This window comes from Stenella coeruleoalba (genome assembly GCF_951394435.1).
Source record: "Stenella coeruleoalba genome assembly, contig: scaffold_160, whole genome shotgun sequence".
NCBI classification, from domain to species: domain Eukaryota; kingdom Metazoa; phylum Chordata; class Mammalia; order Artiodactyla; family Delphinidae; genus Stenella; species Stenella coeruleoalba.
In genome coordinates, this window is record NW_027646066.1 from 514,579 (window position 1) to 540,229 (window position 25,651).

General features: G+C 44.5%; 1 long non-coding RNA gene across 1 annotated transcript in view; it reads right to left on the reverse strand.

Annotated features, from left to right (window-relative positions):
• The window catches only part of LOC307181364, a 374,608-nt gene that overhangs the window by 126,956 nt on the left and 222,001 nt on the right, over positions 1-25,651 (reverse strand). The window lies entirely within an intron of this gene.

Consider the following 25,651-nt stretch of genomic DNA (forward strand, 5'->3'; position numbering starts at 1 on the left):
TGAAAAATGGATAAAGAACTTGTGGTACTTACGTACAATGCAGTATCACTCTGCAATGAAATCTATGTCATCAGGCCCGTAGCAGCATAATGAGTGGATTCAGGTACGATGATTCTAACTGAAATAAGTCACACAAAAAAAGAAACATCAAAAGATATCACTAATGCACGGAATGTAAACTTGGCTACACTGCAACTGAATTCCAAAACAGAACAGGGTCTCAAATTTAGAAAACCAACTTATGCTTGCTTAAGGGGAAAGGTGAGTTGGGGTGCTGCATAAAACCAGATATTGAAATGAGCACAGATAAAGTTCCTTAAGCCAAATATGGAACAGACAAGAGCTACTCCTTGCTCAACGAAATGGACTCAACACCCCATATTAAACGCCTAAGAATGTACCTGACTAGTAAGTATCTTAAAACCTAGGGATTGCTATGTCTACGAAAGAGAATCAAGCGTGTGTACTGGGGCATAAATGCAGCAGTGATAGGATTGGAGAGGTTCGGTGAGCAAATGAAGACCCTTTGAAGTCATATTGAATGGTACATATTCCACGGGTCTCAACTCTCCAGGTTTAAGGTATTCTTCCTTCAGCTAAAACATGCATGTGGAACCCAGAGTATGATCAACCGTGTGATCGGGAGACGTGTTCAAATATGTCTCAGTTTTCATACCCTGGTACTCGGGTGCAACATTCCAGATGCTTTACTAACACTCTCCCTACTTGGAGAGTCAGTGCCTTTAACCTCCTGTATGGCACAGTTTGCAATTTCTGCGGAAGATGAACAGGAATAGTGAGAACCAATGAGAGACTACCTGGAGGTGTCTGAACGGGCAAATTTAACTCTCATTTCCCACCAGGAAGAGGAATTAACCAAAGGCTCAGCGTGCCATGCCGGAACCACATTAGGGCCTGAAGACCTCCTGCGGTGTTGCGGCCAGGTCACAAGAAAGCGAGTTGAAGAAAGGAGCTCAGGGGCACTGTAATTCACAAACCTGCAGAGTTATAAATGACACCTATCGTCCAAAAATAGACTGAAGTAAGGCTGCCAAGAGGACTTGAAAGCAGGGCAGAATTGCAGGAAACCAATTTCAGGAGGTAGACAGGAATTGCATTTCAAGCATAGGAAAAGAGGCAGAACATCCACAGTGATGCACTTGGCCTAAAAGGGCGTATGCGTTTTTTCCTGAATATATTCAGGAAAAAACGCATACGCCCTTTTTGGCCAAACAAGCAAGCTTGCAAAGGAAATCTGCACTACAATGAAGTCTCACTTCCCCCCGGTCAAAAGGGCCATCTGAAAAAAGTGTAAAATCCAGAAAGGCAGGACAGGCCATGGAGAACTGGGAACCTTGTTATGCTGATGGGCGGGATGTAAATTGCCAACAGCCACTCTGGAGAAGTGTATGGTGTTTCCTGAAACATCTAAAAAACAAAGCAACAGAGCCTAGGGCACTTCCACTTATGGTCCTATAGCTTAGGGAAATTAAAATCAAAAAGACACAGCCACCTCAAAGTTTGGGACGCCTCTGTTTACAAGAACCTCGTTTACCGTACAAATTCAATATCACAGAAAGTGAAAAATGGATAAGGAACTTGTGGTACTTACGTACAATGCAGTATCACTCAGCAATGAAATCTGTGTAATCAGGCCCGTAGCAGCACAATGAATGGATTCAAGTACGATGATTCTAACTGAAATAAGTCACACAGAAAAAGAAACATCATAAGATATCACTAATACACGGAATGTAAACTTGGCTACACAGGAACTGAATTCCAAAACAGAACAGGGTCTCAAATTTAGAAAACCAACTTATGCTTGCTTAAGGGTAAAGGTGAGTTGGGGTGCTGCATAAAACCAGAGATTGAAATGAGCACAGATAAAGTTCCTTAAGCCAAATATGGAATAGACAAGAGCTACTCCTTGCTCAACGAAATGGACTCAACACCCCATATTAAACGCCTAAGAATGTACCTGACTAGTAAGTATCTTAAAACCTATGGATTGCTATGTCTCCAAAAGAGAATCAAGCGTGTGTAAAGGGGCATAAGCGCAGCAGTGATAGGATTGGAGAGGTTCGGTGAGCAAATGAAGACCCTTTGAAGTCATATTGCATGGTACCCATTACACGGGTCTCAACTCTCCAGGTTTAAGGTATTCTTCCTTCAGCTAAAACATGCATGTGGAACCCAGAGTATGATCAACCATGTGATCGGGAGATGTGTTCAAATATGTCTCAGTTTTCCTCCCCTGGTACTCGGGTGCAACATTCCAGACGCTTTACTAACACTCTCCCCACTTGGAGAGTGAGCGCCTTTAACCTCCTGTTTGGCACAGTTTGCAATTTCTGCGGAAGATGAACAGGAATAGCGAGAACCAATGAGAGGCTAGCTGGAGGTGTCTGGACGGGCAAATTTAACTCTCATTTCCCACCAGGAAGAGGAAATAACCAAAGAATCAGCGTGCCGTACCGGAACCAGATTAGGGCCTGAAGCCATCCTGCGGTGTTGCGGCCAGCTCAGAAGAAAGCGAGTTGAAGAAAGGAGCTCAGGGGCACTGTAATTCACAAACCTGCAGAGTTATAAATGACAGCTATCGTCCAAAAATAGACTGAAGTAAGGCTGCCAAGAGGACTTGAAAGCGGGGCAGAATTGCAGGAAACCAATTTCAGGAGGTAGACTGGAATTGCATTGAAAGCATAGGAAAAGAGGCAGAACGTCCACAATGATGCACTTGGCCAAAAAGGGCGTATGCGTTTTTTCCTGAATATATTCAGGAAAAAACGCATACGCCCTTTTTGGCCAACCAAGCAAGCTTGCAAAGGAAATCTGCACTACAATGAAGTTTCACTTCCCCCCGGTCAAAAGGGCCATCTGAAAAAAGTGTAAAATCCAGAAAGGCAGGACAGGCCATGGAGAACTGGGAGCCTTGTTATGCTGATGGGCGGGATGTAAATTGCCAACAACCACTCGGGAGAAGTGTATGCTGTTTCCTGAAACATCTAGAACACAAAGCAACAGAACCTAGGGCACTTCCACTTATGGTCCTATAGCTTAGGGAAATTAAAATCAAAAAGACACAGCCACCCCAAAGTTTGGAACAGCTCTGTTTACAAGAACCTCGTTTACAGTACAAGTTCAACATCGCAGAAAGTGAAAAATGGATAAAGAAGTTGTGGTATTTACTTACAAAGCAATATCACTCAGCAATGAAATCTGTGTCATCAGGCCCTTAGCAGCACAATGAGTGGATTCAGGTATGATGATTCTAACTGAAATAAGTCACACAGAAAAAGAAACATCATAAGATATCAGTAATACACAGAATGTAAACTTGGCTACACAGGAACTGAATGACAGAAAAGAACAGGGTCTCAAATTTAGAAAACCAACTTATGCTTGCTTAAGGGTAAAGGTGAGTTGGGGTGCTGCATAAAACCAGAGATTGAAATGAGCACAGATAAAGTTCCTTAAGCCAAATATGGAAAAGACAAGAGCTACTCCTTGCTCAACGAAATGGACTCAACACCGCATATTAAACGCCTAAGAATGTACCTGACTAGTAAGTATCTTAAAACCTATGGATTGCTATGTCTCCAAAAGAGAATCAAGCATGTGTACAGGGGCATAAACGCAGCAGTGATAGGATTGGAGAGGTTCGTCAGCAAATGAAGACCCTTTGAAGTCATATTGCATGGTACCCATTCCACGGGTTTCAACTACCCAGGTTTAAGGTATTCTTCCTTCAGCTAAAACATGCATGTGGAACCTAGAGTATGATCAACCATGTGATCGGGAGACGTGTTCAAATATGTCTCAGTTTTGCTCCCCTGGTACTCGGGTGCAACATTCCAGACGCTTTACTAACACTCTCCCCACTTGGAGAGTCAGTCCCTTTAACCTCCTGTTTGGCCCAGTTTGCAATTTCTGTGGAAGATGAACAGGAAGAGGGAGAACCAATGAGAGACAAGCGGGAGGTGTCTGGACGGGCAAATTTAACTCTAATTTCCCATCAGGATGAGGAATTAACCAAAGGCTCAGCGTGCCGTGCCGGAACCAGATTAGGGCCTGAAGCCATCCTGCGGTGTTGCGGCCAGCTCACAAGAAAGCGAGTTGAAGAAAGGAGCTCAGGGACACTGTAATTCACAAACCTGCAGAGTTATAAATGACAGCTATCGTCCAAAAATATACTGAAGTAAGGCTGCCAAGAGGACTTGAAAGCGGGGCAGAATTGCAGGAAACCGATTTCAGGAGGTAGACTGGAATTGCATTGAAAGCATAGGAAAAGAGGCAGAACGTCCACAATGATGCACTTGGCCAAAAAGGGCGTATGCGTTTTTTCCTGAATATATTCAGGAAAAAACGCATACGCCCTTTTTGGCCAACCAAGCAAGCTTGCAAAGGAAATCTGCACTACAATGAAGTCTCACTTCCCCCGGGTCAAAAGGGCCATCTGAAAAAATTGTAAAATCCAGAAAGGCAGGACAGGCCATGGAGAACTGGGAGCCTTGTTATGCTGATGGGCGGGATGTAAATTGCCAACAGACACTCGGGACAAGTGTATGGTGTTTCCTGAAACATCTAAAAAACAAAGCAACAGAGCCTAGTGCACTTCCACTTATGGTCCTATAGCTTAGGGAAATTAAAAAGACACAGCCACCCCAAAGTTTGGGACGCCTCTGTTTACAAGAACCTCGTTTACCGTACAAGTTCAATATCACAGAAAGTGAAAAATGGATAAAGAACTTTTGGTACTTACGTACAATGCAGTATCACTCAGCAATGAAATCTATGTCATCAGGCCCGTAGCAGCATAATGAGTGGATTCAGGTACGATGATTCTAACTGAAATAAGTCACACAGAAAAAGAAACATCAAAAGTTATCACTAATGCACGGAATGTAAACTTGGCTACACTGGAACTGAATTCCAAAACAGAACAGGGTCTCAAATTTAGAAAACCAACTTATGCTTGCTTAAGGGGAAAGGTGAGTTCGGGTGCTGCATAAAACCAGAGATTGAAATGAGCACAGATAAAGATCCTTAAGCCAAATATGGAACAGACAAGAGCTACTCCTTGCTCAACGAAATGGACTCAACACCCCATATTAAACGCCTAAGAATGTACCTGACTAGTAAGTATCTTAAAACCTATGGATTGCTATGTCTCCGAAAGAGAATCAAGCGTGTGTACTGGGGCATAAATGTAGCAGTGATAGGATTGGAGAGGTTCGGTGAGCAAATGAAGACCCTTTGAAGTCATATTGCATGGTACCCATTCCACGGGTCTCAACTCTCCAGGTTTAAGGTATTCTTCCTTCAGCTAAAACATGCATGTGGAACCCAGAGTATGATCAACCATGTGATCGGGAGACGTGTTCAAATATGTCTCAGTTTTCCTCCCCTGGTACTCGGGTGCAACATTCCAGACGCTTTACTAACACTCTCCCGACTTGGACAGTCAGTGCCTTTAACCTCCTGTTTGGCCCAGTTTGCAATTTCTGCGGAAGATGAACAGGAATAGGGAGAACCAATGTGAGACTAGCTGGAGGTGTCTGAACGGGCAAATTTAACTCTCATTTCCCACTAGGAAGTGGAATTAACCAAAGGCTCAGCGTGCCGTGCCGGAAACAGATTAGGGCCTGAAGCCATCCTGCGGTGTTGCGGCCAGCTCACAAGAAAGTGAGTTGAAGAAAGGAGCTCAGGGGCTCTGTAATTCACAAACCTGCAGAGTTATAAATGACAGCTATCGTCCAAAAATATACTGAAGTAAGGCTGCCAAGAGGACTTGAATGCGGGGCAGAATTGCAGGAAACCGATTTCAGGAGGTAGACTGGAATTGCATTGAAAGCATAGGAAAAGAGGCAGAACGTCCACAATGATGCACTTGGCCAAAAAGGGCGTATGCATTTTTTCCTGAATATATTCAGGAAAAAACGCATACGCGCTTTTTGGCCAACCAAGCAAGCTTGCAAAGGAAATCTGCAGTACAATGAAGTCTCACTTCCCCCCGGTCAAAAGGGCCATCTGAAAAAAGTGTAAAATCCAGAAAGGCAGGACAGGCCATGGAGAACTGGAAGCCTTGTTATGCTGATGGGTGGGATGTAAATTGCCAACAGCCACTCGGGAGAAGTGTATGGTGTTTCCTGAAACATCTAAAAAACAAAGCAACAGAGCCTAGGGCACTTCCACTTATGGTCCTATAGCTTAGGGAAATTAAAATCAAAAAGACACAGCCACCTCAAAGTTTGGGACGCCTCTGTTTACAAGAACCTCATTTACCGTACAAATTCAATATCACAGAAAGTGAAAAATGGATAAAGAACTTGTGGTACTTACGTACAATGCAGTATCACTCAGCAATGAAATCTGTGTCATCAGGCCCGTAGCAGCACAATGAGTGGATTCAGGTACGATGATTCTAACTGAAATAAGTCACACAGAAAAAGAAACATCATAAGATATCACTAATACACGGAATGTAAACTTGGCTACACAGGAACTGAATTCCAAAACAGAACAGGGTCTCAAATTTAGAAAACCAACTTATGCTTGCTTAAGGGTAAAGGTGAGTTGGGGTGCTGCATAAAACCAGAGATTGAAATGAGCACAGATAAAGTTCCTTAAGCCAAATATGGAATAGACAAGAGCTACTCCTTGTTCAACGAAATGGACTCAACACCCCATATTAAATGCCTAAGAATGTACCTGACAAGTAAGTATCTTAAAACCTATGGATTGCTATGCCTCCAAAAGAGAATCAAGCGTGTGTAAAGGGGCATAAGCGCAGCAGTGATAGGATTGGAGAGGTTCGGTGAGCAAATGAAGACCCTTTGAAGTCATATTGCATGGTACCCATACACGGGTCTCAACTCTCCAGGTTTAAGGTATTCTTCCTTCAGCTAAAACATGCATGTGGAATCCAGAGTATGATCAACCGTGTGAACGGGAGCCGTGTTCAAATATGTCTCAGTTTTCCTCCCCTGGTACTCGGGTGCAACATTCCAGATGCTTTACTAACACTCTCCCTACTTGGAGAGTCAGTGCCTTTAACCTCCTGTTTGGCCCAGTTTGCAATTTCTGCGGAAGATGAACAGGAATAGTGAGAACCAATGAGAGACTACCTGGAGGTGTCTGAACGGGCAAATTTAACTCTCATTTCCCACCAGGAAGAGGAATTAATCAAAGGCTCAGCGTGCCATGCCGGAACCACATTAGGACCTGAAGACATCATGCGGTGTTGCGCCCAGCTCACAAGAAAGAGATTTGAAGAAAGGAGCTCAGGGGAACTGTAATTCACAAACCTGCAGAGTTATAAATGACAGCTATCGTCCAAAAATAGACTGAAGTAAGGCTGCCAAGAGGACTTGAAAGCGGGGCAGAATTGCAGGAAACCGATTTCAGGAGGTAGACAGGAATTGCATTGAAAGCATAGGAAAAGAGGCAGAACGTCCACAGTGATGCACTTGGCCAAAAAGGGCGTATGCGTTTTTTCCTGAATATATTCAGGAAAAAACGCATACGCCCTTTTTGGCCAACCAAGTAAGCTTGCAAAGGAAATCTGCACTACAATGAAGTCTCACTTCCCCCCGGTCAAAAGGGCCATCTGAAAAAAGTGTAAAATCCAGAAAGGCAGGACAGGCCATGGAGAACTGGGAGCCTTGTTATGCTGATGGGCGGGATGTAAATTGCCAACAGCCACTCCGGAGAAGTGTATGGTGTTTCCTGAAACATCTAAAAAACAAAGCAACAGAGCCTAGGGCACTTCCACTTATGGTCCTATAGCTTAGGGAAATTAAAATCAAAAAGACACAGCCACCCCAAAGTTTGGGACGCCTCTGTTTACAAGAAACTCGTTTACCGTACAAGTTCAATATCACCGAAAGTGAAAAATGGATAAAGAAGCTGTGGTACTCATGTACAATGCAATATCACTCAGCAATGAAATCTATGTCACCAGGCCCGTAGCAGCATAATGAGTGGATTCGGGTATGGTGATTCTAACTGAAATAAGTCACACAGAAAAAGAAACATCAAAAAATATCACTAATACATGGAATTTAAACTTGGCTACAGAAGAACTGAATTACAAAACAGAACAGGGTCTCAAATTTAGAAAACCAACTTATGTTTGCTTAAGGGAAAAGGTGAGTTGGGGTGTGCATAAAACCAGAGATTGAAATGAGCACAGATAAAGTTCCTTAAGCCAAATATGGAATAGACAAGAGCTACTCCTTGCTCAACGAAATGGACTCAACACCCCATATTAAACGCCTCAGAATGTACCTGACTAGTAAGTATCTTAAAACCTATAGATTGCTATGTCTCTGAAAGAGAATCAAGCATGTGTACAGGGGCATAAACGCAGCAGTGATAGGATTGGAGAGGTTCGGTGAGCAAATGTAGACCCTTTGAAGTCATATTTCATGGTACCCATTCCACGGGTTTCAACTACCCAGGTTTTAGGTATTCTTCCTTCAGCTAAAACATGCATGTGGAACCCAGAGTATGATCAACCATGTGATCGGGAGACGTGTTCAAATATGTCTCAGTTTTCCTCCCCTGGTACTCGGGTGCAACATTCCAGACGCTTTACTAACACTCTCCCCACTTGGAGAGTCAGTCCCTTTAACCTCCTGTTTGGCCCAGTTTGCAATTTCTGCGGAAGATGAACAGGAATAGCGAGAACCAATGAGAGGCTAGCTGGAGGTGTCTGGACGGGCAAATTTAACTCTCATTTCCCACCAGGAAGAGGAATTAACCAAAGGCTCAGCATGCCGTACCGGAACCAGATTAGGGCGTGAAGCCATCCTGCGGTGTTGCGGCCAGCTCAAAAGAAAGCGAGTTGAAGAAAGGAGCTCAGGGGCTCTGTAATTCACAAACCTGCAGAGTTATAAATGACAGCTATCGTCCAAAAATATACTGAAGTAAGGCTGCCAAGAGGACTTGAATGCGGGGCAGAATTGCAGGAAACCGATTTCAGGAGGTAGACTGGAATTGCATTGAAAGCATAGGAAAAGAGGCAGAACGTCCACAATGATGCACTTGGCCAAAAAGGGCGTATGCGTTTTTTCCTGAATATATTCAGGAAAAAACGCATACGCCCTTTTTGGCCAACCAAGCAAGCTTGCAAAGGAAATCTGCAGTACAATGAAGTCTCACTTCCCCCCGGTCAAAAGGGCCATCTGAAAAAAGTGTAAAATCCAGAAAGGCAGGACAGGCCATGGAGAACTGGAAGCCTTGTTATGCTGATGGGTGGGATGTAAATTGCCAACAGCCACTCGGGAGAAGTGTATGGTGTTTCCTGAAACATCTAAAAAACAAAGCAACAGAGCCTAGGGCACTTCCACTTATGGTCCTATAGCTTAGGGAAATTAAAATCAAAAAGACACAGCCACCTCAAAGTTTGGGACGCCTCTGTTTACAAGAACCTCGTTTACCGTACAAATTCAATATCACAGAAAGTGAAAAATGGATAAAGAACTTGTGGTACTTACGTACAATGCAGTATCACTCAGCAATGAAATCTGTGTCATCAGGCCCGTAGCAGCACAATGAGTGGATTCAGGTACGATGATTCTAACTGAAATAAGTCACACAGAAAAAGAAACATCATAAGATATCACTAATACACGGAATGTAAACTTGGCTACACAGGAACTGAATTCCAAAACAGAACAGGGTCTCAAATTTAGAAAACCAACTTATGCTTGCTTAAGGGTAAAGGTGAGTTGGGGTGCTGCATAAAACCAGAGATTGAAATGAGCACAGATAAAGTTCCTTAAGCCAAATATGGAATAGACAAGAGCTACTCCTTGTTCAACGAAATGGACTCAACACCCCATATTAAATGCCTAAGAATGTACCTGACAAGTAAGTATCTTAAAACCTATGGATTGCTATGCCTCCAAAAGAGAATCAAGCGTGTGTAAAGGGGCATAAGCGCAGCAGTGATAGGATTGGAGAGGTTCGGTGAGCAAATGAAGACCCTTTGAAGTCATATTGCATGGTACCCATTACACGGGTCTCAACTCTCCAGGTTTAAGGTATTCTTCCTTCAGCTAAAACATGCATGTGGAATCCAGAGTATGATCAACCGTGTGAACGGGAGCCGTGTTCAAATATGTCTCAGTTTTCCTCCCCTGGTACTCGGGTGCAACATTCCAGATGCTTTACTAACACTCTCCCTACTTGGAGAGTCAGTGCCTTTAACCTCCTGTTTGCCCCAGTTTGCAATTTCTGCGGAAGATGAACAGGAATAGTGAGAACCAATGAGAGACTACCTGGAGGTGTCTGAACGGGCAAATTTAACTCTCATTTCCCACCAGGAAGAGGAATTAATCAAAGGCTCAGCGTGCCATGCCGGAACCACATTAGGGCCTGAAGACATCATGCGGTGTTGCGCCCAGCTCACAAGAAAGAGATTTGAAGAAAGGAGCTCAGGGGCACTGTAATTCACAAACCTGCAGAGTTATAAATGACAGCTATCGTCCAAAAATAGACTGAAGTAAGGCTGCCAAGAGGACTTGAAAGCGGGGCAGAATTGCAGGAAACCAATTTCAGGAGGTAGACAGGAATTGCATTGAAAGCATAGGAAAAGAGGCAGAACGTCCACAGTGATGCACTTGGCCAAAAAGGGCGTATGCGTTTTTTCCTGAATATATTCAGGAAAAAACGCATACGCCCTTTTTGGCCAACCAAGTAAGCTTGCAAAGGAAATCTGCACTACAATGAAGTCTCACTTCCCCCCGGTCAAAAGGGCCATCTGAAAAAAGTGTAAAATCCAGAAAGGCAGGACAGGCCATGGAGAACTGGGAGCCTTGTTATGCTGATGGGCGGGATGTAAATTGCCAACAGCCACTCCGGAGAAGTGTATGGTGTTTCCTGAAACATCTAAAAAACAAAGCAACAGAGCCTAGGGCACTTCCACTTATGGTCCTATAGCTTAGGGAAATTAAAATCAAAAAGACACAGCCACCCCAAAGTTTGGGACGCCTCTGTTTACAAGAAACTCGTTTACCGTACAAGTTCAATATCACCGAAAGTGAAAAATGGATAAAGAAGCTGTGGTACTCATGTACAATGCAATATCACTCAGCAATGAAATCTATGTCACCAGGCCCGTAGCAGCATAATGAGTGGATTCGGGTATGGTGATTCTAACTGAAATAAGTCACACAGAAAAAGAAACATCAAAAAATATCACTAATACATGGAATTTAAACTTGGCTACAGAAGAACTGAATTACAAAACAGAACAGGGTCTCAAATTTAGAAAACCAACTTATGTTTGCTTAAGGGAAAAGGTGAGTTGGGGTGTGCATAAAACCAGAGATTGAAATGAGCACAGATAAAGTTCCTTAAGCCAAATATGGAATAGACAAGAGCTACTCCTTGCTCAACGAAATGGACTCAACACCCCATATTAAACGCCTCAGAATGTACCTGACTAGTAAGTATCTTAAAACATATAGATTGCTATGTCTCTGAAAGAGAATCAAGCATGTGTACAGGGGCATAAACGCAGCAGTGATAGGATTGGAGAGGTTCGGTGAGCAAATGTAGACCCTTTGAAGTCATATTTCATGGTACCCATTCCACGGGTTTCAACTACCCAGGTTTTAGGTATTCTTCCTTCAGCTAAAACATGCATGTGGAACCCAGAGTATGATCAACCATGTGATCGGGAGACGTGTTCAAATATGTCTCAGTTTTCCTCCCCTGGTACTCGGGTGCAACATTCCAGACGCTTTACTAACACTCTCCCCACTTGGAGAGTCAGTCCCTTTAACCTCCTGTTTGGCCCAGTTTGCAATTTCTGCGGAAGATGAACAGGAATAGCGAGAACCAATGAGAGGCTAGCTGGAGGTGTCTGGACGGGCAAATTTAACTCTCATTTCCCACCAGGAAGAGGAATTAACCAAAGGCTCAGCATGCCGTACCGGAACCAGATTAGGGCGTGAAGCCATCCTGCGGTGTTGCGGCCAGCTCAAAAGAAAGCGAGTTGAAGAAAGGAGCTCAGGGGCTCTGTAATTCACAAACCTGCAGAGTTATAAATGACAGCTATCGTCCAAAAATATACTGAAGTAAGGCTGCCAAGAGGACTTGAATGCGGGGCAGAATTGCAGGAAACCGATTTCAGGAGGTAGACTGGAATTGCATTGAAAGCATAGGAAAAGAGGCAGAACGTCCACAATGATGCACTTGGCCAAAAAGGGCGTATGCGTTTTTTCCTGAATATATTCAGGAAAAAACGCATACGCCCTTTTTGGCCAACCAAGCAAGCTTGCAAAGGAAATCTGCAGTACAATGAAGTCTCACTTCCCCCCGGTCAAAAGGGCCATCTGAAAAAAGTGTAAAATCCAGAAAGGCAGGACAGGCCATGGAGAACTGGAAGCCTTGTTATGCTGATGGGTGGGATGTAAATTGCCAACAGCCACTCGGGAGAAGTGTATGGTGTTTCCTGAAACATCTAAAAAACAAAGCAACAGAGCCTAGGGCACTTCCACTTATGGTCCTATAGCTTAGGGAAATTAAAATCAAAAAGACACAGCCACCTCAAAGTTTGGGACGCCTCTGTTTACAAGAACCTCGTTTACCGTACAAATTCAATATCACAGAAAGTGAAAAATGGATAAAGAACTTGTGGTACTTACGTACAATGCAGTATCACTCAGCAATGAAATCTGTGTCATCAGGCCCGTAGCAGCACAATGAGTGGATTCAGGTACGATGATTCTAACTGAAATAAGTCACACAGAAAAAGAAACATCATAAGATATCACTAATACACGGAATGTAAACTTGGCTACACAGGAACTGAATTCCAAAACAGAACAGGGTCTCAAATTTAGAAAACCAACTTATGCTTGCTTAAGGGTAAAGGTGAGTTGGGGTGCTGCATAAAACCAGAGATTGAAATGAGCACAGATAAAGTTCCTTAAGCCAAATATGGAATAGACAAGAGCTACTCCTTGTTCAACGAAATGGACTCAACACCCCATATTAAATGCCTAAGAATGTACCTGACAAGTAAGTATCTTAAAACCTATGGATTGCTATGCCTCCAAAAGAGAATCAAGCGTGTGTAAAGGGGCATAAGCGCAGCAGTGATAGGATTGGAGAGGTTCGGTGAGCAAATGAAGACCCTTTGAAGTCATATTGCATGGTACCCATTACACGGGTCTCAACTCTCCAGGTTTAAGGTATTCTTCCTTCAGCTAAAACATGCATGTGGAATCCAGAGTATGATCAACCGTGTGAACGGGAGCCGTGTTCAAATATGTCTCAGTTTTCCTCCCCTGGTACTCGGGTGCAACATTCCAGATGCTTTACTAACACTCTCCCTACTTGGAGAGTCAGTGCCTTTAACCTCCTGTTTGCCCCAGTTTGCAATTTCTGCGGAAGATGAACAGGAATAGTGAGAACCAATGAGAGACTACCTGGAGGTGTCTGAACGGGCAAATTTAACTCTCATTTCCCACCAGGAAGAGGAATTAATCAAAGGCTCAGCGTGCCATGCCGGAACCACATTAGGGCCTGAAGACATCATGCGGTGTTGCGCCCAGCTCACAAGAAAGAGATTTGAAGAAAGGAGCTCAGGGGCACTGTAATTCACAAACCTGCAGAGTTATAAATGACAGCTATCGTCCAAAAATAGACTGAAGTAAGGCTGCCAAGAGGACTTGAAAGCGGGGCAGAATTGCAGGAAACCAATTTCAGGAGGTAGACAGGAATTGCATTGAAAGCATAGGAAAAGAGGCAGAACGTCCACAGTGATGCACTTGGCCAAAAAGGGCGTATGCGTTTTTTCCTGAATATATTCAGGAAAAAACGCATACGCCCTTTTTGGCCAACCAAGTAAGCTTGCAAAGGAAATCTGCACTACAATGAAGTCTCACTTCCCCCCGGTCAAAAGGGCCATCTGAAAAAAGTGTAAAATCCAGAAAGGCAGGACAGGCCATGGAGAACTGGGAGCCTTGTTATGCTGATGGGCGGGATGTAAATTGCCAACAGCCACTCCGGAGAAGTGTATGGTGTTTCCTGAAACATCTAAAAAACAAAGCAACAGAGCCTAGGGCACTTCCACTTATGGTCCTATAGCTTAGGGAAATTAAAATCAAAAAGACACAGCCACCCCAAAGTTTGGGACGCCTCTGTTTACAAGAAACTCGTTTACCGTACAAGTTCAATATCACCGAAAGTGAAAAATGGATAAAGAAGCTGTGGTACTCATGTACAATGCAATATCACTCAGCAATGAAATCTATGTCACCAGGCCCGTAGCAGCATAATGAGTGGATTCGGGTATGGTGATTCTAACTGAAATAAGTCACACAGAAAAAGAAACATCAAAAAATATCACTAATACATGGAATTTAAACTTGGCTACAGAAAACTGAATTACAAAACAGAACAGGGTCTCAAATTTAGAAAACCAACTTATGTTTGCTTAAGGGAAAAGGTGAGTTGGGGTGTGCATAAAACCAGAGATTGAAATGAGCACAGATAAAGTTCCTTAAGCCAAATATGGAATAGACAAGAGCTACTCCTTGCTCAACGAAATGGACTCAACACCCCATATTAAACGCCTCAGAATGTACCTGACTAGTAAGTATCTTAAAACATATAGATTGCTATGTCTCTGAAAGAGAATCAAGCATGTGTACAGGGGCATAAACGCAGCAGTGATAGGATTGGAGAGGTTCGGTGAGCAAATGTAGACCCTTTGAAGTCATATTTCATGGTACCCATTCCACGGGTTTCAACTACCCAGGTTTTAGGTATTCTTCCTTCAGCTAAAACATGCATGTGGAACCCAGAGTATGATCAACCATGTGATCGGGAGACGTGTTCAAATATGTCTCAGTTTTCCTCCCCTGATACTCGGGTGCAACATTCCAGACGCTTTACTAACACTCTCCCCACTTGGAGAGTCAGTCCCTTTAACCTCCTGTTTGGCCCAGTTTGCAATTTCTGCGGAAGATGAACAGGAATAGCGAGAACCAATGAGAGGCTAGCTGGAGGTGTCTGGACGGGAAAATTTAACTCTCATTTCCCACCAGGAAGAGGAATTAACCAAAGGCTCAGCATGCCGTACCGGAACCAGATTAGGGCCTGAAGCCATCCTGCGGTGTTGCGGCCAGCTCAAAAGAAAGCGAGTTGAAGAAAGGAGCTCAGGGGCACTGTAATTCACAAACCTGCAGAGTTATAAATGACAGCTATCGTCCAAAAATAGACTGAAATAAGGCTGCCAAGAGGACTTGAAAGCGGGGCAGAATTGCAGGAAAGCGATTTCAGGAGGTAGACTGGAATTACATTGAAAGCATAGGAAAAGAGGCAGAACGTCCACAATGATGCACTTGGCCAAAAAGGGCGTATGCGTTTTTTCCTGAATATATTCAGGAAAAAACGCATACGCCCTTTTTGGCCAACCAAGCAAGCTTGCAAAGGAAATCTGCACTACAATGAAGTCTCACTTCCCCCCGGTCAAAAGGGCCATCTGAAAAAAGTGTAAAATCCAGAAAGGCAGGAGAGGCCATGGAGAACTGGGAGCCATGTTATGCTGATGGGCGGGATGTAAATTGCCAACAGCCACTCGGGAGAAGTGTATGGTGTTTCCTGAAACATCTAAAAAACAAAGCAACAGAGCCTAGGGCACTTCCACTTATGGTCCTATAGCTTAGGGAAATTGAAATCAAAAAGACACAGCCACCTCAAAGTTTGGGACGCCTCTGTTTACAAGAACCTCGTTTACCGTACAAATTCAATATCACAGAAAGTGAAAAATGGATAAAGAACTTGTGGTACTTACGTACAATGCAGTATCACTCAGCAATGAAATCTGTGTCATCAGGCCCGTAGCAGCACAATGAGTGGATTCAGGTACGATGATTCTAACTGAAATAAGTCACACAGAAAAAGAAACATCATAAGATATCACTAATACACGGAATGTAAACTTGGCTACACAGGAACTGAATTCCAAAACAGAACAGGGTCTCAAATTTAGAAAACCAACTATGCTTGCTTAAGGGTAAAGGTGAGTTGGGGTGCTGCATAAAACCAGAGACTGAAATGAGCACAGATAAAGTTCCTTAAGCCAAATATGGAATAGACAAGAGCTACTCCTTGCTCAACGAAATGGACTCAACACCCCATATTAAACGCCTAAGAATGTACCTGACTAGTAAGTATCTTAAAACCTATGGATTGCTATGTCTCCAAAAGAGAATCAAGCGTGTGTAAAGGGGCATAAACGCAGCAGTGATAGGATTGGAGAGGTTCGGTGAGCAAATGAAGACCCTTTGAAGTCATATTGCATGGTACCCATTACACGGGTCTCAACTCTCCAGGTTTAAGGTATTCTTCCTTCAGCTAAAACAGGCATGTGGAACCCAGAGTATGATCAACCATGTGAACGGGAGCCGTGTTCAAATATGTCTCAGTTTTCCTCCCCTGGTACTCGGGTGCAACATTCCAGATGCTTTACTAACACTCTCCCCACTTGGAGAGTCAGTGCCTTTAACCTCCTGTTTGCCCCAGTTTGCAATTTCTGCGGAAGATGAACAGGAATAGCGAGAACCAATGAGAGACTACCTGGAGGTGTCTGAACGGGCAAATTTAACTCTCATTTCCCATCAGGAAGAGGAATTAACCAAAGGCTCAGCGTGCCATGCCGGAACCACATTAGGGCCTGAAGACATCCTGCAGTGTTGCGGCCAGCTCACAAGAAAGCGAGTTGAAGAAAGGAGCTCAGGGGCACTGTAATTCACAAACCTGCAGAGTTATAAATGACAGCTATCGTCCAAAAATATACTGAACTAAGGCTGCCAAGAGGACTTGAAAGCAGGGCAGAATTGCAGGAAACCAATTTCAGGAGGTAGACAGGAATTGCATTTCAAGCATAGGAAAAGAGGCAGAACGTCCACAGTGATGCACTTGGCCAAAAAGGGCGTATGCGTTTTTTCGTGAATATATTCAGGAAAAAACGCATACGCCCTTTTTGGCCAACCAAGCAAGCTTGCAAAGGAAATCTGCACTACAATGAAGTCTCACTTCCCCCCGGTCAAAAGGGCCATCTGATAAAAGTGTAAAATCCAGAAAGGCAGGACAGGCCATGGAGAACTGGGAGCCTTGTTATGCTGATGGGCGGGATGTAAATTGCCAACAACCACTCGGGAGAAGTGTATGGTGTTTCCTGAAACATCTAAAAAACAAAGCAACAGAGCCTAGTGCACTTCCACTTATGGTCCTACAGCTTAGGGAAATTAAAATCAAAAAGACACAGCCACCCCAAAATTTGGGACGCCTCTGTTTACAAGAACCTCGTTTACCGTACAAGTTCAATATCACAGAAAGTGAAAAATGGATAAAGAAGTTGTGGTACTCATGTACAATGCAATATCACTCAACAATGAAATCTATGTCACCAGGCCCGTAGCAGCATAATGAGTGGATTCGGGTATGGTGATTCTAACTGAAATAAGTCACACAGAAAAAGAAACATCAAAAAATATCACTAATACATGGAATTTAAACTTGGCTACAGAGGAACTGAATTACAAAACAGAACAGGGTCTCAAATTTAGAAAACCACCTTATGGTTGCTTAAGTGGAAAGATGAGTTGGGGTGCTGCATAAAACCAGAGATTGAAATGAGCACAGATAAAGTTCCTTAAGCCAAATATGGAATAGACAAGAGCTACTCCTTGCTCAACGAAATGGACTCAACACCCCATATTAAACGCCTAAGAATATACCTGACTAGTAAGTATCTTAAAACCTATGGATTGCTATGTCTCCAAAAGAGAATCAAGCGTGTGTACAAGGGTCATAAACGCAGCAGTGATAGGATTGGAGAGATTCGGTGAGCAAATGAAGACCCTTTGAAGTCATATTGCATGGTACCCATTCCACTGGTCTCAACTCTCAAGGTTTAAGGTATTCTTTCTTCAGCTAAAACATGCATGTGGAACCCAGAGTATGATCAACCGTGTGATCGGGAGACGTGTTCAAATATGTCTCAGTTTTCGTCCCCTGGTACTTCGGTGCAACATTCAGACGCTTTACTAACACTCTCCCCACTTGGAGAGTCAGTGCCTTTAACCTCCTGTTTGGCCCAGTTTGCAATTTCTGCGGAAGATGTACAGGAATAGGGAGAACCAATGAGAGACAAGCGCGAGGTGTCTGGACGCGCAAATTTAACTCTAATTTCCCACCAGGATGAGGAATTAACCAAAGGCTCAGCGTGCCGTGCCGGAACCAGATTAGGGCCTGAAGCCATCCTGCGGAGTTGCTGCCAGGTCACAAGAAAGCGAGTTGAAGAAAGGAGCTCAGGGGCACTGTAATTCACAAACCTGCAGAGTTATAAATGACAGCTATTGTCCAAAAATGTACTGAAGTAAGGCTGCCAAGAGGACTTGAAAGCGGGGCAGAATTGCAGGAAACCGATTTCAGGAGGTAGACTGGAATTGCATTGAAAGCATAGGAAAAGAGGCAGAACGTCCACAATGATGCACTTGGCCAAAAGGGCGTATGCGTTTTTTCCTGAATATATTCAGGAAAAAACGCATACGCCCTTTTTGGCCAACCAAGCAAGCTTGCAAAGGAAATCTGCACTACAATGAAGTCTCACTTCCCCCCGGTCAAAAGGGCCATCAGAATAAAGTGTAAAATCCAGAAAGGCAGGACAGGCCATGGAGAACTGGGAGCCTTCTTATGCTAATGGGCGGGATGTAAATTGCCAACAGACACTCGGAACAAGTGTATGGTGTTTCCTGAAACATCTAAAAAACAAAGCAACAGAGCCTAGGGCACTTCCACTTATGGTCCTATAGCTTAGGGAAATTAATATCAAAAAGACACAGCAACCCCAAATTTTGGGACGCCTCTGTTTACAAGAACCTCGTTTACCGTACAAGTTCAATATCACAGAAAGTGAAAAATGGATAAAGAAGTTGTGGTACTTACGTACAATGCAGTATCACTCAGCAATGAAATCTATGTCATCAGGCCCGTAGCAGCATAATGAGTGGATTCAAGTACGATGATTCTAACTGAAATAAGTCACACAGAAAAAGAAACATCAAAAGATATCACTAATACACGGAATGTAAACTTGGCTACACTGGAACTGCATTCCAAAACAGAACAGGGTCTCAAATTTAGAAAACCAACTTATGCTTGCTTAAGGGGAAAGGTGAGTTGGGGTGCTGCATAAAACCAGAGATTGAAATGAGCACAGATAAAGTTCCTTAAGCCAAATATGGAACAGACAAGAGCTACTCCTTGCTCAATGAAATGGACTCAACACCCCATATTAAACGCCTAAGAATGTACCTGACTAGTAAGTATCTTAAAACCTAGGGATTGCTATGTCTCCAAAAGAGAATCAAGCGTGTGTAGTGGGGCATAAATGCAGCAGTGATAGGATTGGAGAGGTTCGGTGAGCAAATGAAGACCCTTTGAAGTCATATTGCATGGTACCCATTCCACGGGTCTCAACTCTCCAGATTTAAGGTATTCTTCCTTCAGCTAAAACATGCATGTGGAACCCAGAGTATGATCAACCGTGTGATCGGGAGATGTGTTCAAATATGTCTCAGTTTTCATACCCTGGTACTCGGGTGCAACATTCCAGATGCTTTACTAACACTCTCCCGACTTGGACAGTCAGTGCCTTTAACCTCCTGCTTGGCCCAGTTTGCAGTTTCTGCGGAAGATGAACAGGAATAGGGAGAACCAATGAGAGACTAGCTGGAGGTGTCTGAACGGGCAAATTTAACTCTCATTTCCCACTAGGAAGAGGAATTAACCAAAGGCTCAGCGTGCCGTGCCGGAACCAGATTAGGGCCTGAAGCCATCCTGCGGTGTTGCGGCCAGCTCACAAGAAAGTGAGTTGAAGAAAGGAGCACAGTGGCTCTGTAATTCACAAACCTGCAGAGTTATAAATGACAGCTATCGTCCAAAAATAGACTGAAGTAAGGCTGCCAAGAGGACTTGAAAGCGGGGCAGAATTGCAGGAAACCGATTTCAGGAGGTAGACTGGAATTACATTGAAAGCATAGGCAAAGAGGCAGAACGTCCACAATGATGCACTTTGCCAAAAGGGCGTATCCGTTTTTTCCTGAATATATTCAGGAAAAAACGCATACGCCCTTTTTGGCCAACCAAGTAAGCTTGCAAAGGAAATCTGCACTACAATGAAGTCTCACTTCCCCCCGGTCAAAAGGGCCATCAGAATAAAGTGTAAAATCCAGAAAGGCAGGACAGGCCATGGAGAACTGGGAGCCTTGTTATGCTGATGGGCGGGATGTAAATTGCCAACAGACACTGGGGACAAGTGTATGGTGTTTCCTGACACATCTAAAAAACAAAGCAACAGAGCCTAGGGCACTTCCACTTATGGTTCTATAGCTTAGGGAAATTAATATCAAAAAGACACAGCAACCCCAAAATTTGGGATGGCTCTTTTTACAGGAATCTCTTCTACGGCACAAGTTAAATATCCCAGAGAGCAAATAATGGATAAAGAAGTTGCGGTACTTATGTACAACAGAATACCACTCAGCAATGAAATCTATGTCACCAGGCCCGTACCAGCATAATGAGTGGATTGAGGCACGATGATTCTAAGTGAAATAAGTCACACAGAAAAAGAAACATCATAAGGTATCACTAATACACGGAATGTGAACTTGGCTACACATGAACTGAATTACAAAACAGAACAGGGTCTCAAGTTTGGAAAACCAACTTATGCCTGCTTAAGGGGGAAGGTGAGTTGGGGTGCTGCATAAAAGCAGAGTTTGAAATTAGCACAGATACCGTTCCATAAGCCAAATATTTTATAGACAAGAGCTACCCCTTGCTCAACGAAATGGATTCAACAATGAGGTATCACCTCACACCTGGTAGAATAGGCATCATTGAAAATCTACAAACAAAAAATCCTGGAAAGGGTGTGGAGAAAAGGAACCCTCTCCCACTATTGTTGGGAATATAAATTGATACAGTCATTATGGAGAACAATATGGAATTTCTTAAGAAACTAACAATAGAATTACCATATGATACAGCAATCCCAGTACTGGACATATACCCAGACAAAACCATAAATCAAAAAGAGTCATTCACCGCAATGTTCATTGCATCACTATTTACAATATCGAGGTAATGGAAGCAACCTAAATGCCCACAGACAGACGAATGCATAAAGCTGTGGTACATATATAAAATGGAATATTACTAAGCCATGAAAAGGAATGAAATTGGGTCATTTGTAGAGACGTCGATGGATCTAGAGACTGTCATACAGAGTGAAGTAAGTCAGAAAGAGAAAAACAAGTCTTGTATATTCATGCATATATGTGGAACCTAGAAAAACTGTACAGATTAACCATTTTGCAAGGCATAAATAGAGCAACAGATGTAGACAACAAACGTATGGACAACAAGGGGGGAAAGCTGTTGGGGGGTGGTGGTGGGAGGAGTTGAGAGACTGGGATTGGCATGTATACATTTATATGTATAAAATAGATAACCAATAAGAACCTGCTGTATAAAAATATAAAATAAAATTCAAAATTAAAAAGAAATAAAATTTAAAAAATAAAACAGAAAAAACAATTATTCCCTGCACATACATGTATTTATATGAATAAATTATTTCCATGCTTATATCTGTAAATACAAAAAAGAGGAATAAAATCTACCTTGAACCAAAAACGAAAAAGAGAAAAAAAACACAGAACCCACCAGTTACACAGAGGAAAACCGTATCAGGGCACTTGCTCCAGTTGTAAACAATTCTGAAGTTGGTCAGTGGTGGGGAATCGTCTCCCATTCAGCCAGCAGCCCCCACGCAACAAGCGTCCTCATTGCAAAGCTGGGGCACCGTGCCGAGGCATCTGTGAGTAAACGTGAGCTGAGCCCCAGGCCAGTTGCTGCTGAACTATTCCCACCCGTCCCAGGTAAAACACCTGAATATATACAAGGACTTGAAAGCCTAGAGGAAGGGCCATAGAGCCACACGAGTGACAGCATGCCGGCCGACTTGGTGCCTGCAGGCCAGCCAGGATGGTCCTGGCCCTGGGTGCTCTTCTGGAAGATTTCCATTTCCCTGCCTGAGATACCCGTCCTGTCCCTGCCCCCACTGCTTTTTTCCTTCCTCACCTCTGCCCAGGGAGAAATTCCAGCAGCAGGTATGGGTGACACATCCTCTTCTTTAGCAGGTGGCAGCCTGGCAACTGCTGCAGAAAGTCCAGCAGAGCCCCACTCACACTGGGCCACCCACAAAGCCGTGGCCTCTCACTCCCTCCCACCAGCCCAGCCCCGAGACTGCTGACAGGGCAGAGAAAATGGCGTCAGGCACGGCTGCAGGGGCTCTTGCTGCCTGGAGTGGTATTTATATTGATCTCAACCCAAGCACACCTGGGGAGGGCTGGCCAGCACGGTAAGGCTGCCCAGGTCAGCCAATCATCACCCCTCAGGGGCTCACAGTTGCAGAAAATGGAACTTGCTGAACCGGCCAGGTCCAAGGAACAGGTGTGGGCTCCTGAGAGTCAGGATAGACAAGGGGCTGCAGCTTTGGCTTGTTTTCTAATCATTTTATCTGGCCCATGAGTGGGAGACAACTTCAAGAAAACCCTCTCCTAATGAGAGGAACCCAGGAGTCAGGGAGAGGAGGGGTGGGTGGTGGTTGGAGACAGAGGCCTGGTGCCCCGGGTGCAGTGGAAGTCTCTGGAAGACCAGGTGGAGGGAGGCCTCACGGAGTGATGCCCAGGGTCACAGACCTGTCGCAGCTGCTGTTTGTTAGTTCAAGTCCTGCTCTGAGGTGCTCTGTGTCAGCTCTGAGCGACAGGTGAGCTGGGGGTGCTCTGCAATGAGGGCTATGTGCACGGTTCCTGTGTGCCCAGCCCTGCCACGGTACCTGCAAGGGTAGCTCTGTATCCTGGAGGGGCCTGACCACGAGAGCCCCGTGGGCTGGGTTGGGGGTGGGGTACCTGCCCAGGTGAGCTCCATATTCTGGGATTGGTCTGACCACGAGAGCCCCATGGGCTGCTGGGGACCTGGTAAAGGATGTCAGGACAGTCAGTGAAGCCACCGAGGATATACCTCCAGTTGCTCCTAATTCCTACACCCTGCTGGTCATTCTACCAACCACCAGGACATGGTATTCTGTATTAGTCTTCAATGATGCCTTCTTTTGTATTCCATTAGTCCCAGAGTCACAAGAAATTTTGGCTTGTGAGTGGCAGGACTCAACATACAACTAAAACAATACTTCCGGGCCGTCTGGCCCCAAGGGTGCAAAAATTCCCACACCATCTTTGGGGAAAGCTTAGCTAAAGACCTAAAAGTTCTACCTCTGGAAAAGGAAACCCTCCTTCAATATGCAGACGACATTCTGATCACCAGCCCTACTAAGGAGGCCTCTGAACTACCAAGCCAATAAAGGATAGAAGTTGTCCAAGAAAAAGCTCAAATATCACAGACTGCGGTGACCTGCCTGGGCTTCATTCTCACAGAAGGTCAGAGAAGCCCATCCCAGGAAAGGGAAGAAACCATTTTCAGCCTTACCCCTTTCTAAAACTAGAAGACAGCTTAGGGGTTCCTGGGGAGGCCAGGGTTTGCTGCTTCTGGATCCCTAACTACAGTCTACTAGCTGGGCCTCTATATGAAACACTGAAAGGAAAAGATGATGATCCTTTTGAATAGAATCCAGAAGTGGCCTTTCAAGAATGGAAAGAGCAGTCAATTCAGACCCTTGCCCTGGAACTCCCTAATTTAGCTAAACCCTTTGACCTTTACATTCCCGGTGAAAGGTGAATCGCCATTGGAGAATTAGTGCAAAAACTGGGACCACTTGAAATGGAACAATGCAAGAATGCCATCCAGGTAGGATAAACTACGGTCACTAAGGGGCTTGGCCCACTGCCACATCTGGCCAAGATACTGGCGGTATCTAAAAACCTGGAAATCAGCAGCCCAAAAGGCCACCTCCCTCCTAAGGGAAAAGGACCCCACGTGGTGATCCTAACCACCAACCATGCCCTGAAGTTGCAGGGTTCGCTCCGTGGGCACACTGACCTCGAGTGAGGAGGCCCTCCAACTCCAACATCCAGAGAGATAACCGGGGGCAACAGGGCACCATGACGACTCGTGTGAACATCACTTGACCTGGAGTTTCTCTCATAAAACAACAAGAGTGTGTCCCAAAAGAGTAGACTACTGCTTGCAGGACTTACTGCACCCAGAGGGGAGCTAATAATCTTGGTGGGGGAACAGTATACCACACTGTCACCATAGAAAAGCCTACAGACACCGTGATGATGGTGGCCAATAAGACCGGCTGGACTCCTGTTTACTTCAAAAGGCTGTTGACTCAGTAGCCATCATGGTCCTTGATCACCACTGACCCTGGACTGTCTGGGAGTTGAGCGGGCAGGGCTCTGACACCTGGTGCTGTTTGTACGTTAATTCAGGGGCCTAACTGAAGAAAGCGCAGACTACTGGTCAGAGCATCTAGGCTGGCAGAGACGGTCAGCCTAAGGTGGCCGAACAAATGTGGGGCGGGGTGAAACCGGCCCCCACAGCGTCTCTGCACATCTCTTTCCTGGACCCTTAAAGGTCATTAGAATCTATAACACTTCCAATGCTGGTGCTCAGGTGGACGAGCAGGGAGGCAGGGGTCCTGGGGACAATCAATGTCACCGGGAGGCTGCTGGGGAGAAGCTCTGACCCTCGCCCCAGGGTATGAGGGCTCCCAACTCAGCACTCAGCAGTTACAGAAGAAGGGTCTGCACCCTCAGCACTCCAAGAATGAGGAACGGGACAAAAGGCAGAGGAGGGGTTTGTCCCCAGCAAAGCCCATTAAAAATCCCTGGGAGATAAAAATAGAATCTGGGCAATAAAGTCAAGTCTAACCTTTTTTATCCTTTGTGCTTTGTCTAATTTCACGTGCTCCTAGGGTCCCGCATGCAGAGGTTCCACACCCGGCACTTCAGACCAGATTTCCTAGTGCAGAATGGCTGGGTCGACACCTCAGCTCCTGGGGCCCAGTGCAGACTCCACGATATAGAGCCTGAGCTACAGCCAACCCGGCCCTCGAGAGCTCCGCCGCCTCCCTCCCTCCCACTGACTCTGACAGGATCTCTACACAGCAGCCCAGCCCACAGCCCACGGGGTAGTGCATGCTCTCACCTCTCCATTCTCTGATCAAAATATAAAGTTTCCTTTGCTTGTGAACCAAACTCAGTCTCGATCTGTTGGCCCCAATGACACTGGGCAGGGGGACACTTGTTGGGGTCCACTCTGGAGGATCAGTAACAGAAATTGAGACTATTGTAACCTCAATGAACAGATGTGTGAGCCAAACTGTAGTTAACATAGAACAGTGTATAAGGCTCGGGTAAAATAAGATGTTTTTAACACTTCCATTTGATATTTCCATCACTTTTTATAAGCAAGTTCAGTGAAAAGGTTTGTCTTATTTGTCAGGTCAATATTAGAGAAACGAAGTGATTTCTTTCCAAGGATGTACATTTAATAATCTTGGTTAAACCTTCAATCTTGTTTTAAATGCTTTTCCATTGAAAATGATACCTCTCTTTCAGCTCCCCCATTTCTGAGAAGTATAAAA